This window comes from Sturnira hondurensis, unplaced genomic scaffold (genome assembly GCF_014824575.4).
Source record: "Sturnira hondurensis isolate 20B ecotype Veracruz unplaced genomic scaffold, ASM1482457v3 Scaffold0006413, whole genome shotgun sequence".
Taxonomy (NCBI): domain Eukaryota; kingdom Metazoa; phylum Chordata; class Mammalia; order Chiroptera; family Phyllostomidae; genus Sturnira; species Sturnira hondurensis.
Window position 1 is genome coordinate 12,734,400 of NW_028079044.1, and position 13,441 is coordinate 12,747,840.

The following is a 13,441-nucleotide window of genomic DNA, read 5'->3' on the forward strand; positions in this document are numbered from 1 at the left end:
AAATCCACAGATCCCAAAATCTCAATGAACCCAAGCATAAGACACATAAAAAAAACAATAAGGCATAACATAATCAAATTACTCAAAACCAAAGATTAAAAAGAAACAAATATTTAAGTAGAAAGGAAGAAAGATAAAGATGACAGCAGATAAAGTCAGAAACAAGGCACATGAAAAGACAATAGATCACCATCTTTAAAGTACTGCAAGAAAAAACTATGAATCTAGAATTTTGAAGCCATCGGTGAAGATGTCTTTAAAAAATCAAAGACAGCCCTAGATGGTATAGCTCAGTGGATTGCGCATAGGCCTGTGAACCAGAGGACCGCAGTTCGATTCCCAGTCAGGGCACATGCCTGGGTTGCAGGCCAGTTTCCAGCAGGGGATACAGGAGAGGCAACCATACATTGATATTTCTCTCCCTCTCTCCTTCCCTTCCCCTCTAAAAATAAATAAATAAATAAAATCTTTTTTTAAAAAATCAAAGACAAAACCAACTTTTTCAGACATACAAAGCTGGGAGAATTTTTCACCATTCAGTCCACATTATAATAAATATGTTTCAAAGTAAGTATTTTAGGTAGGAAGAAAATAAATCAGACCATATTAGATAGATGAATCTACAAAATTAAATACTAAAAATGATAACTACATGAATATTCGACATTTTTCTCATTATTTAAACATCTTTAAAAGATAACTGTTTGAACAAAAATAGTAACAATGTATTATAGGGCTTATAACTTAGGCAGAAGCAAAATGCACGACAACAATAATACAATGGTCAGAAGGAGAAAAATGGAAGTAAATTATTGAAAGTTCTTATACTACAAGTGAAGTGATACAGTACCACTAGAAGGTAGATGTGACAAAAAGATGAATGCTATATACTTTAAAGTACACACAAAAATAACAAAACCATTACCACTAATAAGCCAACAAAGGAGATAAAAATGCATCATAAAAAATTTCAATTAATCAAAAAGGACGAAAAGGGAAAATGGGGAACAAAGAACACATAGGATGAACAGAAAACAAATAGCAAGATGACTGATTTAAACCTAACCTTGAAAACTGGAGTGGGTTTGGTAAATATGAAAATCCTTCTGTTAGGGTACAGATTTATGACAGACTTTTATTCTTTTCAAAGTTGCCATTCCAAACTGCAATAAAAAGCTCTAAGCCATTATATATATTTTACAAAATATCATACAAACAAAACTGACCAGATGTATGTATAGTATATATTTTAAATGGGATAGGTTTATATTAAAAGTTTAAAATGACTCTTCCAGCCAGGATGGAGGCGTAGGTGGAAACACTGTGGCTCCTCGCACAACCAAGTTTAAAGGCAGTTTCAGTAACAAAAACGCAACCAAAACACAGAAAATTGAACTGTACAGAAGTCCGACAACAATGAATCATTCAGCCAGATTGGTTAGAGGGGCGGAGTCAGTGGCTGGCCAAGCAGGGTCATGCAGGAAAAAGTGGTCAGACCAACCCAGGCACGCAGGCGGTGGCTGGCAGATCCCAGGCATAGGGTGGCAAGGGGCAGACCCAGGGAGAACGCAAGTCGTCTGGCAGACCACAGTCACACATTCACACACAGATAAACCAGGTGAAGGAGCAAGCACTGAGACAGACCCCACAGGCTAGGGCCCCAGCAACAGGAATTAAAGCCTAAAAGCACCAATTGGAAAAACTTTCGGGATCGAGGTACAGGGAGAAGCTCCCAGGCTCACAGAGAGTTTGTTGGAGAGACCCACAGGGTCCTGGAGGGTGCACAGGCCCACATACCCGGGAGCCAGCATCAGGTGGGCCCAGTTTGCTTGCAGGAAGCAGCAGAGGGGACCAAAATCCAAGAGAGAACAGAACAAACGCCACTGCCCCCCTCTGACCCTGCCCCCACATACGTGACAACCCAACCACTGGGTCGCCCACCCTGGTGAACACTTAAGGCTCTGCCCCTCATACATAACAGGTATGAACAGGCCAAAACATTATGGCTCAAGAAGAAGAACAGCTCAAAGCTCCAGAGCCAATACTTCTAAACGACCAAGAGATAGCCAACCTATCAGATACATAGTTCAAAACACTGGTGAGCAGGATGCTCACAGAATTGGTTGATTTTAGTCACAAATTAGAGGAACAAATGAAGGCTAAACTAACTGAAATGAAGGGAAATGCACAGGAAACCAACAGTGATGAAAAGAAAACTGGGACCCAAATCAAGGGAGTGGACCAGAAGGAAGGAAGAAATGACCAAGCAGAAAAGAATGAAGAAACAAGAATTCGAAAAATTAGGAGAGGCTTAGGAACCTCCAGGACATCTTTAAACGTTCCAACATCCAAATTATAGGGGTACCAGAAGGGGAAGAGGAACAGCGACAAGTGGAAAACTTATTTGAACAAATAATAAAGGAGAACTTCCCCAGTCTGGCAAAGGCAATAGACTTCTAGGAAGTCCAGGAAGCTCAGAGGGTCCAAAAGAAGGTGGACCCAAGAAGGAACACACCAAGGCACATCATAATTACATTAGCCAAGATTAACATGAAGAACAGAATCCTAGAAGCAGTAAGAGATAAGGGGACGGTCACCTACAAAGGAGTGCCCATCAGACTGTCAAAGAATTTCTCAAAAGAGACCTTGCAGGCAAGAAGGGGCTGCAAAGAAGTATTCCAAGTCATGAAATCCAAAGACCTATATCCAAGATTGCTCTGTCCAGCAAAGGTTTCATTTAGAATGGAAGGGCAGATAAAGTGCTTCTCAGATAAGATCAAATTCAAGGAGTTCATCATGACCAAGCCCTTATTATATGAAATGCTAAAGGAACTTATCTAAGAAAAAGAAGATAAAAAATATGAACAGTGAAAGGACCGCAAACTCACAGTTACTAACAACCACACCTAAAACAAAAGCAAACCAAGAGGACAGCTAGATCAGGAGCGGAACCATAGAAATGGAGATCACATGGAGGGTTAGCAACAGGGGAGTGGGAGGAGGAGGAGGAGGAGAAGGGAGGAGAAGGGGGGAGAAGGGGGGAGAAGGGGGGAGAAGGTATAGAGAATAAGTAGCATAGAGGGTAGGTAGAAAATAGATAGGAAGGAGGGCAAGAATAGTATGGGAAATATAGAATCTAAAGAACTTGAGACATAAACTAAAGGGGAGAAATGTTGGGGGAGGGGGCATTCAGGGTAGAGGGGAATGAAGGGGGGGATGGGACAAATGTAATGGCATAATCAATAAAATATTTTTAAAAATAAGATAATTAAAAACTAACAGGGGGGCATGATAGAAGAAAAAAGGATACCTATAAGATTGTAATTGCTATATTATATTTCCAAACTTAATGGTCACTTTTTGTTATTATCCCCATTTTACTAATAAACTAAGGCTTACAAACACCAAGAAATTTTATTTATTTTTTTAAATTTTATTTACTTATTTTTAGAGAAAGGGAAAGTGAGGAGGAAAGCAAGGGACAAAGAGAGGGAGAGAAACATCAATGATTGGTCGCTTCTCATGTGCCCCCTATTGGGGGCCTGACCTACAACCTGGCATGTGCCCTAAGAATCGAACTGGCAACTCGATGGTTCACAGCCAGCACTCAATCCACTGAGCCACACCAGCCAGGGCGAGACCAAGAAATTTATTCAAGGTCACAAAATAAAAAATTCAAGGTTAGTTAGTTCATATTCCTGGAAACATTAAAAAGAATCCTAATGGATAATATTTTATCTTGTTTTACATAAAGTTGAAAGAGGAGGCCCCAGAAATTGACTTTAGTCATTCTACCTCTTGACCACTCACAGAAAATTATCTGAAAACTACATGACTACAACTTCTAACCTGTTAAAATATCCTGCTTCATCATTTCTGAACATTCTGGTCAAATAGTTTTTCATGAAATATCTTGGGCTGTGTATAAATTGTATATGTGTTTAATAATAAAAAGTAGTATTAAAGCAGTTCTCATTGTGACAATTTTAAACTAAATTACAATTATTTTTATTTCTTCCACGAGTAAATTTGATTTTGAAATTACTATGTTTAAGCTTCAATGAAGTGAATGTAATAATTATTTTTAAAATACTCTGTATCCATTTTAAACTTAACAGTAGTCTCAAAAAAACATTTTGCCTGTCATCTAAACCAATCAAATAATTTCCAAGATACTCAACATTATTCTTACATTTAAAAAAAAGAGAATCTATACTTTCTTTATTAGATAAGTCAACTAATAACTATTCAGCCCTGTACAATCTTTCCATTTAAAAATATTTATGTGGAGAGGATTCTGAGAAGATGGTGGAGTAGGAAACACCAGGAATCTCTCTCTCTATCTACAAAACAATTACACTGGCAAAAGCTGACGTAAATATTTTGGAACTGTGGAGTCCATGGAAAGATCACAACTTCCTGGGGAAGACTTCGACTGGTAATTTCAGTAATTACAATTATAACTCTCAGCATGTAAGCAGCCACCCAACCCTCACCTCCCCCCAGTCACATGGCAGGCATCTATGCACATATTGATGAAGCAGTGTGCACAGAGTTTGTGGGAACCAGTTGGAATAAAAGAACTCTGGCCCCCAAGTATTGGGTATCTGAGCTCTGGTTGCTTATTACTGCTTCTAAACAGGGAAGGGTAGACAAAGAGGTAGATAGCCTTTGTTTTTGCATCTCCCTTCATTGTTGCAGGTCCCTCCCCCTCTGGCTAAAGTGACATCCCAGAAATTTAAAGGGGCAGAGCCCATTTGATCTCCTTTTCATTTTTTAAAATATTTTATTTATTTATTTTCAGAGAGAGGGGATGGGAAGGAGAAAGAGTGGGAGAGAAACATCAATGTGCAGTTGCCTCTCATGTGTCCCCCACTGGGGACCTGGCTTGCAACCCAGGCTGCAAGCCAGGACTGGGAATTGAACCAGTGACCCTTTGCTTCACAGGCCCGTGCTCAATCCACTGGGCTACACCAGCCAGGATTCCTTTTCATTTTTTGCTTTTTCCTCTTTAGGTAGTGAGACATTAAAAACTATGACATTCAAAAACCACTGGTGCCCTGGCCAAGTGGTTCAATTGGTTAGAGCATTATTCCATGCACCAAAAATGTTGTAAGTTGATTCCCAGTCAGAGGACATACCTGGATTGCTGGTTCCGTGTCCCACTGTGTGCATACAGGACACAACCAATTGATGTTTCTCTCTCACATCAATGTATATCTCTTTCCTCTCTCTCTCTCTCACTCTCTCTCTCTCTCTCCCCCTTCCTTCCCTCCTTCTTCTCTCCTTTTCTTTCTCTCTGTCAAATCAGGAAACATATCCTCGGTGAAGATCTTTAAAAATTGTTTATACATGGACAATTAGTAAGTGATCATGTATGGCCAAAGAAAGGCTCAGAAAACACCTGAGCAGACATTAAGTTTACACTTCAGTGTGATCTTCAGCACAGAGACAACCTACAACATTCAAAAAATAAAAATAAAAAAAAAAAACAGAAAAGCAAAGTCTAGGTAACATAGAAAATTTGAGTTTCAGAGATACCACAATAAGATACAAAAGTGTTCAATTAAGGAAAAAAAAACGAGCATAAAATAATAGTAAAGATGGCCCATTCAAAGCAAATACATTAAAAAGAAATACCTTTGATAAACCTAATGGTAGATATTCTAAGCAAAGACTTTAAAACAACTGTCTTAAACATGATCAAAGAACCAAAGAGAGATGTAGAGAAAAAAACAAAACAATGTGTGAGCAAAATGGAAATATCAATAAAAACTAGAAAACCTAAAATAAACCCAAAAAACAGAGAGCTGAAAAGTACAATAACTGCAATGAAAATTAAAAGATGGATTTCCTAGATGGATTCAAAGGCAGACTTGTGCAGGCAAAAGAAGACTCAGTGCACTTGAAGAGAGGACAATGAAAATTAAGGAGGCTCAGAAACAGAAAGAAAAAAGATTGAAGAAAAGTGAACAGAGCCCAAGGAAACTATGGGACACCATCAGGTGGATCGCCAGAGGCATCCTGGGAGCCTCAGAAGCAGAAGATACAAAGAAAAAAAAACAGAAAAATATTTGAATAAATAACGTCTCAAAATGTCCCAAATTTGAAGAAATGCATGAAATAAACATCCAAGAAGCTTGACAAATTCCAACTAACATAAACTCATAAGTCCCACACCCAGACACATTATAATCAAACTTCAAAAACAATCTTCAAAGCAGCAAGAGAGTGAGTCATCACATTCAAGTGATCCTTAATAAGATTACCTGCAGATGTTTAGTAAGGAACTTTGGAAGCCAGAAGACAATGAGCAGATTTTTTTATGAAGTGCTAAAGAGGAAAAAAAAAACTGTCAACCAAGAATCCTATTTCTGGCAAAACTGTCCTTCCAATGTGAAGGAGAAATTAAGACATTCCCAGAGAAATGAAAGTTGAGGGTATTCATGACCACTAGACCTACCCTGCAAGAAATGTTCAAGTGAGTCCTGAAAGGTGAAATGAAAGAACACTAGACAGTAAATGAAACTTAGAGACATATGGAGAAATAAGAAATGCCATTAAAGGTACATGGGCAATTATAAAAGCTAGTATTACTATAACAGTGGTCTATAACAATACTTTGTTTTCTACATGATTTAAGAGATTAATATATTTAAAGAAAAAAACAATTAGTGTAAAAGTTAATCTTACCATAACTTAGCTTTTTAATACTGCTGATATAATTAGATTCCATTGTATATGTTTTGAAGAGGAAGAGTTTTACTAAAAAATTCAATACTTATAATAAATGGAAAATCATAACTTTTATAAGCATATGAATATGATACATTTTAGATATTAATTTTAAACATGTGTGATGAGATATGCAGTTTTAAAAAACGAGTAAGATCTTAATTTCCTGAATATTTGGATAGAAGAGCTTGTACCATTGAAACTGAGTTTCCTAAACTGTAAAATGAGGAAAATATTAATTCTACTTCAAGATTAAATTATATGTTGTAGCCCTGGCTGGTGTAGCTCAGTGGATTGGGCGCAGGCCTGCAAACCAGAGAATCGCGGTTCAATTCCCAGTTAGGGCACATGCCTGGATTGCAGGCCAGTTCCCAGCAGGGGACACACGGGAGGCAACCATACATTGATATTTCTCTCCCTCTCTCCTTCCCTTCCCCTCTAAAGATAAATAAATAAAATCTTTAAAAAAATTATATGTTGTATATTAAATATGTATTTACTATATACTGTAGTTTTACTATACATACACACATATACACATATGCTTTGTGCAAAATGTAATACAATACGAATAAATTTTTTAGGGTCTAGAAAATAACATCTCCCTTAATTTTGAGTTCTTTTTATATGAACTAGAGAAACCAAGGAAGCCATTACATGACAAATGCCAGCTGCAAGTCATGAAAACCTGATTCACTTCCAGAGGTTATATTTTAAATTGATCATATAAATAACCAAATTCCTTATGTGCCACAATTCTTTAAAACAGTCAAATATGGGAGGGTATTACAAAAAACAGATCTGGGAACTAAGGCACTGAAATGTTCAACTCATAAAGGAGCAGGGAAGCCCTGGCCTGGTGGCTCATCTGGTTAGAGTGCTGTCCTGATAGTCAAGGTTACAGGGTCAACCCCTGGTCAGGGCACATAAAAGAATTAACCAATGAATGTACAGAGGGGTGGAAAAACAAACTGATCTCTCTCTCTCTCTCTCTCCCCCTTCCTCCCTCCCTCACATCAATAAATAAAAAATATTTAAAAATAAAGGAGCAAGGGACTTAGATTCAGAAGCAATGCTACGACGAGCAATCCTTACTCAGTCAATCCCATCTTTTGGGGACTGTTTGCAACTTCTTATCTTTATAATAAACACTTTACAACATAAATTCTAGGGCCTGTAGAAAGATTATGAAACCAGTAATAGTAACGTATGCCTATTTGGGGGGAGAGGGGGCTCCACCTACAGTTCTTAGTAGTTTCATTTAGATGGGACCAATGACAGTATATTCCCAGGCAAACCAAGTAAACTAGAAAATAAATGCATCATATTAAAAAATAATAATTTTCCTAAGCATATTTTATAATTTAAACTGTTCTTACTCCTACCTAAAAGTTAAGCTTAATAATTTAACTAAATGATTTGGTAAACAATAACAAGCTATTTACTAAAACATTGATAATATATAAATTTTTATTAGAATCAATACTACATCGGTAAAATTATTGATATGCTCAATATTCCACAACTTCTTCCAATCATTTTCCAATATGTAGCATAATTTGTATTTATAAAATTTCTGCCTACCAAAAAGTTTGAAACTGATTAAGTTCACTAAGCTGAGATTAGTTTTCCAACTTCCACAATGACAATTTTAAATGCATTTCCCTTCCAGGGTGTCCAACCTGTGGCCCTTGGGCTACATGCAGCCCAGGATAGCTGTAAATGCAGCCCAACACAAAATCTTTAGTTTACTTAAAACACTATGAGATTTTTTTGTGATTATGTGTCACAATGTATTTAATGTGTGGCCCAAGACAACTCTTCTTCTCCCAAAGAATTCTTCACCTATTGTGAAGAAGACATCATGTATTCTATGAGGCATATATCAATGTATTACACAGTACTGAACTCAAGACAACTATCAGTCTTATCACTGATACAGAAACATTGAAAGCATTGTAAGAATTTAGGTGCACACCACCTAAATTCTATAATTAACATTTTAATATACAGTATTTTCTCATATTACTTTTGATTTATATATATTTTAATTTTTTATAAACTATTCATCCCTCTATACAGCCATCAATCCATCTTATATTTTTAATGACTCTCAAAGAAAGTTGCAGGTATAAGTATGTTTCACCCCCAAATAGTTCAGCATACCTATCATTAACTAGAGTTTAAATTAAATTTTCACAGTTTTTACAGAAAATTTACAAGTATGAAATGCACAAACCTTAAGTGTACCATTTGCAGAATTTTACAAATAATTATGTCTCTGTGACCCAAACTCTTATCAAGGCACAGGACATTACAGTCACCCAAAAGGTTCCCTCATTCCTGTTCTCAGTTAGTCCCCACCCCAACTCCAAGCTCTAGAGGAAACACTGTAGTGATGTTTTTGCCCACCAAAAATTAGTTTTGTAGATAATTTTTAAATCCAAAATTTAAAGCAAAACGTAATCATCAGGCTGATGAATCAAAAAAGACTTCATATATAGATGTATGGATACATGACAAAATGCTTAAGAATTGTAGAAATTAGTTGGTGGGCATACGGGTGTGCCTGTTATCAATTTATTATCTCTCAGACCAAAACCTACCTTTCTTTGTCCCACTTTGTGACTCTGGACTTAGACTCAACATTTCTCCTTTACCAACTTAAGAGAGAGCAATGGAGTCTTCCTATAAGGTAACAGCAGCAGCGAGACACCAGCACTTCTGGATTCTGGTCCACCATTACTATTATTATTCAACATGAGAGTCCAGGAGCCTTGCTGAGGAGTCAAGTTCCAGCTGCGGCCTCAGGTCCCAGTCTACCGGCTGACAGTGGGCACTTCTGCAGACCATGTAGTCATGGTAGACATGCCCTTTTAGAAGAGGTCTGAGTCCAAGTTTTGGGAAGAAGGGCTCTCTCCCATGGGATCTTGCTTCCCCAACCTAAAAGCAGAAACTACTCTTTGCACTTGCTACTGCTTGGACTCAGACTCAGCTTTTTCACTCTATTCAATAGTTAACCACCCCTTCCCTTGTTCTGGTTACCAACTCATATTCAATTTTCAAATTACCAGTACAGTTCTGTCTCTTAACTGACTCAGACTACAATGAAGGGTATTCTCTGTACCTTGGATGTTTGAAAATGTTGGGGAGGAAAAGGAGGGATGTATATTTAAAAAGACTGGCAAAATATTGATAATTGTTGAAGCTGGATGGTGAACTAAGAAAATTATACTATCTCTTCATTTTGTGTATGTTGGAAATTCTGCACTAATGAGTTAAGAAAAAAAGAAAAAAAGGTTTAGAGAGAACCTAGTGGAATCGATTTTAGGGAGAAACAGAACATGAGATTCCAGATGAGGAAAAAGCACAAGTAAAATATGGAGGAAAAAAAACTGAAGGACATGTGTGAGCAATAGCAAGTAGGCTGGCTAAAGATAAAACGTATAATGCAAATGAATACATTTAGTGAGATTTTTTCCCCTCCCTTTTAACCTTCACTACTGTATGCTCATTCTTCACAAACTCAATTGCTTTCTTTTCTCCCCTACTCTGCTGTCCCTGCTCCAGCCTATACTTCGTACTGTTAAGGTCTAGCTCTTCCTACTATTCCTCACTTCTCATAAAACAAAATTGATCCATTTCAGGGTCTTTCATATGTCTTAATTTTTAAAAAGACAATAGTCATAATTATATCTGTGTTTGGACACATTTATGAAAAAATGTAGATATATTTGTGCATATGCAGTGGTATATTTTCTACAAGTGAAGCCACAAGCAGTGACATAAAACAAGTTTTCATAATTTCTAGTTAGTAGGGAATTTTCACTCTAGTTAGTAGGAGAAAGCATTAATTGATTTTATTATTATTTATAACTCCCATTACTTTCTTTTTATGATCATGAAATACATCTATATTCAGAAGAGTGAAAATACATGCATGTGTGTATATATCAGTACATTTCTCTCTAAAGAGATTGGTAATATTCTTTGTTACACTAGGTGGTAAGTACATTTGAACATATAATAAAATTAATACCCCATGTTTTCTCTACCCACCAATACATTTAAAGCCCCCTTAGGTCCCTCTCCAGTGGCAACTCTCTTCTTTTTCATTTCTTAAAAATGACTATTGTGAAATTTGATTTACAAAAATCATGTTTGTTTACCCACACTGAAAATATTATAAATTATAAACTCAGCAAGACCTTTAGTAGGAAGAACTAATAATAGAGACAAGGACAAAGAGAGAAATATTTCCAAGTTAAATATATATTATGAAAATTCATAATAAGCACATATGAATACAGACCTGTTACACACATCAAAATATTCAGATGCCCCCAACTGGATTCCTCTCTCTCCTCTCTCCTACCATTATTGGTAGGGTCTGAACCAGCCACGCTATTTTAAGCCTCTGCGTTTGACACATACTCTTCCATTTACTTAGAATGTGGCAGGGACAAAGGTATTCCAAAATAACAGACAGCAGCAGACTACCTATTGTTCAGTGTCACCGGGGAATGACTCATCTTTCTCAACTCCTACTGAAGACGTGAGCTTGCTGATGCTGTCTGGTTCAATGTCCACGATAATGTATTGCTTGTAAACATTCTTTTAAATAGACACAGTGTGTTCTTCCACATTCAGAAGACAATGGTTAAGACAAGAAATGGGTTTCTTTCTTTCCTCTGACAGTACCCTTCCTTTGCAGCATCACAAACAGCTATGCACTCTACAGAGAACACAGTGGCAAAAGAAATGCCCCAGCAAAAATACATTGCAGCTGCTCCTGCTCTAGCTGATGCCTTGCTTCCACTAAATTCAATGCAACTGTGTGTGATAAATAGTCCATAATTTGTCCCATGTGGTTACTGAGTACTTGAAATGTAGCTATTTCAATGTAGCTGACACAGGAGTTGGATTTTTAATTGTATTTAATTGTATTTAATTTAAATTTAAATAGCCAGGTGTGACCAGAGACAACAGTCTTGAACAACACAGTTCTAGAAGCTTTTTAAAAATCATGAATTTAACATATGTGTTTGCATGTTGGGAGTTTTCTGACATAGAATTGGCATTTGAAACCATGCAACTCATGAAATAGATCACTTAAGTGTAGACAAAAGCATACAGGCACTCCAATGTTAAGAGGTCAGAAGTGAAAAAGAACTTGGCAAGGAACACTGGGAGGGCGAAAGCAATGACATAACAGGAAAACCAAAAATGTTGTCTGAGAACCAAGTAAATAATCTGATTCAAGGAGGAAAGAGTAATTCAACTATGGCAAATGCTATTGATAGATCAAGTTGAAAAGTAAGGTGTTATATTTCTTTCCCACATTAGCAAACCCACCAAAACCGAAGAGCAAAAATCTGAAAGTTACCATTTGGCATTCATTTGCTATTGAAAAAAATGGGGTTTTTTTTCGTTCACATTCATAGATAGTATAGATATTTCATTCACATTCATTACACATTCTAGAATGATAATAATCTAGAGCATCACATCTTCCTTTTAATAGCCACATGAAACAGGGCTTCAGAGAGCACAAAAGTTCTCTTCGGCAGCATTAAATATAAACGAAAACCTCTTAAGTTGTTTTACCAGCTGAGAGTGCCTAAAACAATCAGTGTCTCCCATTCAGCTGCCACGCTTTCCTTAGAAGTTGCAGGTGTAGCATCATTTAAATACCAGGATGGTTTAAGGAATACCCAGTTTCCAAAAGAGAATGAGCAAAACTGTCAACATACACAAAGGACTTGAAGAAAAAATTAGAACCGTGGACCGTGAGCTCCAGGAACGGAGTGGCTCACCTCCCACAAAACAGACGCTCAATATTTTTCATTTCCCTTTACAAGAGTTGCATCTTACAGCAGGATGGGGACCCTCTAGAACACTGTTGCCCCAACACTGCGCGGAAAAGGGTCCAGAGAGCTCGCGCGCACCCGCCTAGTAAAGGCACCAGAGTAAAGGCAACGCCGAACGGCGCGTAACTGCATCCAGGACCCTAAAGTTTAAAAGAAAACCCCCTCCCTCCGGCCCGGGCTCACCCGCCTCTGGAGTGGAGAAGATGCGCGTCCCGCAAACCTCTCACCTCGTTACCGGACACAGTCTAGGGTGGAGGGTCCCCTGGCTAAGAAAGGGGGAACCAGGAGGGCGCGGCGCACTTACCTGGTCTTCTGAGTCTCACAGGAACTGCACCCACTGATTCTTTAGGTACCCCTTGTTGGCGTGTGACTGCTCGCTTGCCTAGTTGCTTAGCAACAGGGGAAGCCGTCCTGTCTTCCTGACACGTCAATTCCTCCCGCTTCTCCGGCATGCGAATAGTTTTTTAAAAGATTTTGTTTCCGGGTCGAGCAGGCTGTACGAGGCGGAAGGTCTCTTCACCTCCCACATTTACCCTTGGGGGAGGATAAAGTCTCAATTGTGCAAATGTGGATGATGTAGCTAAGGGGTCTGACTCAACTCCCTCCACTTGCTGAGCGCCATATGAGCGCCCTTTTCTTCTGGGTCCAAACCGTCTGATTATCGCCGTTTCTCCAATCACGGCGGCTCTCCTTCGGGGACTACTTTTCAATCGGCGAGGTGCGCAGATAGAAGGTCGTGAGAAGACACTCTGACCTCGGGAAGTGTAGTTCAATGCTTGAAGAAAACGAGTTAGATAGTGCGCTAGAATCTGGAAGCATAAACTACAATTCCCATA

The 13,441-nt window shown here is 38.1% G+C and overlaps 1 protein-coding gene across 5 annotated transcripts in view; it reads right to left on the reverse strand.

The window, feature by feature from the left end:
* Positions 1-13,273, reverse strand: part of WDPCP (WD repeat containing planar cell polarity effector) — a 407,760-nt gene extending 394,487 nt beyond the window's left edge. For all 5 annotated transcript variants that reach the window (XM_037048018.1, XM_037048019.1, XM_037048021.1 and 2 more), the window contains exon 1: positions 12,910-13,273. The gene's annotated coding sequence lies outside the window, so the exon portion shown is untranslated. The remainder of the gene's footprint in view (positions 1-12,909) is intronic.
* Positions 13,274-13,441: the final 168 nt, after the last annotated feature.